Raw genomic sequence first — 3,039 nt, forward strand, 5'->3', positions numbered from 1 at the left:
ATTGCTTGATTCCCTTTCATTTCTGATCCTACACTCTTGGTTTGGAAAGTACTGCATACCTGGTTTCGGCAGGTGTTGTCGATAGAGTTTCAGGTGATCCTGGGCCAAGGCACACAGTTTATCCACGCTGTCTTCTCCCACTGTCATTTGTAGTCTTTTCTCCCAGTTACGCACCTGTAATTGACAGAGACGAAGAAAATCATCATCCAACCATCAAGTACAACAGGAGAAGCAGTAAAGCAAAATATTACCTCATTTAATGAAGTGGTGCTAAACCTACGCATGTTTTATGATCAGATGTGAGTGTCAAAACAGTAACATTAATCAGAGAGCAAATTCCTGTTTTTTATGACAAACGATGATTATAGTGATTTTGTCTGTCTGCATATTGCCCTGACATGGATAACTTATAATATGTAATAATAAACTAACAAGAAATAAGAGAAAATACAACTAAATCCCCCCTAAAATAGCACTTTTATGTTAAACTAACAGTGAGCCCATCAATGGTGTCTAAGTTGTTGTATCTAATGCTGTTTAACTTTATACTTGCATGTTGATAATGTAAGTGAAACTGATGTATCACCTCCAAACTGTGCTTAGTCTCTATCTCCAAACAACTGGATGATGCAAAGTGCTTCTTATACCAGTTTGTTTCTGTGACATCCTGAAAATGAACAAGAGCACAAGATTCAATCAATAAAAGACCAACGCTTTCAACTGGATTGACCTGGTGACGGTTTTCATATAAAGAGCTTTGGTTCTTTATTATTTGTCAGGGAACCGTATAATAGTTAAGAAAAATGCGAAAACACTGACACATCTCTGCATCCTGTTTTATCCACTATCAGCTGTGTTACCATCACACACAAACACGTGACACTTTTACTGTGGAAGTTAAACCAGCACTTAGTCACTGTGAAGGGAGCGCTGACTTTTAAATAAAGGATGAGCAGAGTCAAGGTTGATGGCAGTGATTGTGGCGATGCAGAGCACTGTTTAATCTTTCATACTGACCTTTGCATCCAGGTCCCCTGTTGGCTTGTGTGGACAGTTCAGAGAGTGTGACCCCAGCTCAGACAGTTTCATCACACTGTCACACCCTTGGTGGAAAAAAAAAAAAGAAAGCCACAATAAGGCGCACATTAGAAGTAAACAGTTGTGTTGTCCTCCAATGTGTTGCAGAAAAGTCCACTGAAATGACACATTTGTGACTAGTTTAATCAAGTATTTGTTAAAGAAGCTTAATAAACAACACTGCAGATTTGCTTACCCTACAAATAAAGGCTACTGAGCAAATTAAGTTTTAAGAAACATATTTAACTTCCATAGTAATCAAATCTGTTGCATGTTGTTCTGGTGCTGCTTTCTGCACTGTGTAATTCTCCAGAACGTACATCTGCAAGGTCAAATTAATTAAACGATGGCCTTGGTTGTCTCGAAATCAATTACTCATGTGACTAAGCAGAGGAAAGCCTGCTGGACTCAAAGGAGGCCTGATATAAAATGCAACCTTCTGCCCACACAGGCTAGATACATGAGGTCTTAGTTAAGTAATAATATCCCCCTCCTTACAGCAACATAATAGTTGTCTACAGTGACATGGTGCTACCTGATAGTATAGGTAGTGTAATCAGGACTGCTGAGAGGTCAGGCAGAGTGTACCTAGCATATTAACCATGTAGTTATAAAAGCATTTCTTACAGGTAGAAATAATTCAGCTGATCTTGAAAGATCTCAATGGTGGAGGATTCTTCTTTGAGTGCAGGTTAACTGTGTAACAACTTAAATTGCAAGGGAGGTCCTCTCAAAGGAGCCATGTTTTTTCTCTTTTATTATTTGATAAATGTGACATTCATGGACTTCAGAGGCAAGCAAGCTATTAGCTTCCTCCTCTCTATACCACTTGCTTTTCGCGAGGCTTCAGGCAGAAATAATAGTGGTTCTAATATTCTACAGACTGACCTTTAACTCAGCCAATAAGAGCTTTGCCTCCACGGCAGCTCTGCTTTAGACAAATCTCAAAGACTCAAGGCTTCACCTCGGTAAGTGAAGAAACTCTTGACAAGAGCAGCAGACATCTTCCTGTCAAGGTCCAGTTCAACAACCTTCCAGCCGTCTCCCAGAGGGCAATCGCTAAGTGGGTCGACTTTTGATCTTCGCGCCAGCATCTCAATGTAAGGCCTTGAGAAGATGTGTTTTGGGTCACTGCAAATAACAAGAGAACATGATAGATCTTGATGACATGTGCATAGTCTGTTACTGAGGTGCTACACCATATAGCAATTTTATTTTCATATTTCAAAGGAAAAAAACGACAAAATGATCAAATTCAATGCGACCATTAACCAAAGTGAAACAATACAGCAATTCATGTGCTAAATTAGGGTATGAGAAAAGGCTTTTTCAACTGCCAAACTGAGACTCTGCATCTGATACTGATTTTTGTTTTAATGTATTTTATATTTTGTATTTTACTATTGCATCAACTGTAAAGCTGTTTCAGAAAATTATGTTACAACCCCAAGTCCAGAAAATGTGGGATGCTGTGTAAAACGTTAATAAAGCAGAATGCGATCATTTGTTAATCCTTTTTGACATAAACTCAACTGAAAACAGCACAAACAAAATATATTTAATGTTTGATCTCATCAGCTTCATTGATTTTTGTAAATATCTGCTCATTCTGAATTTGATGCAGCAACATGTTTCAAACAAGTTGGGACTGGAGCAACAAAAGTCTGAACGCTCCAAAAACACCTGTTTGGATCATTCCACAGGTAAACAGGTTGATTGGTAACAGGTGATAGTGTCATGATTGGGTATGAAAGGAGCATCCTGGAAAGGCTCAGTGGTTCACAAGCGAGGATGGAGCGAGGTTCACCACTTTGTGAACACATGATTGGACTGGAAGGATGTGACTACATGGACTCAGGGACACTTAAAACTGTAAACAGTTGGTTTGCAAGTGATTACATTCTGTTTTCATTTAAATTTTACACAGTGTCCCAACTTTTTTGGAATCGGGTTGTAAAATGA

The sequence above is a fragment of the Chelmon rostratus genome, chromosome 11, assembly GCF_017976325.1.
Source record: "Chelmon rostratus isolate fCheRos1 chromosome 11, fCheRos1.pri, whole genome shotgun sequence".
Taxonomy (NCBI): Eukaryota; Metazoa; Chordata; class Actinopteri; order Chaetodontiformes; family Chaetodontidae; genus Chelmon; species Chelmon rostratus.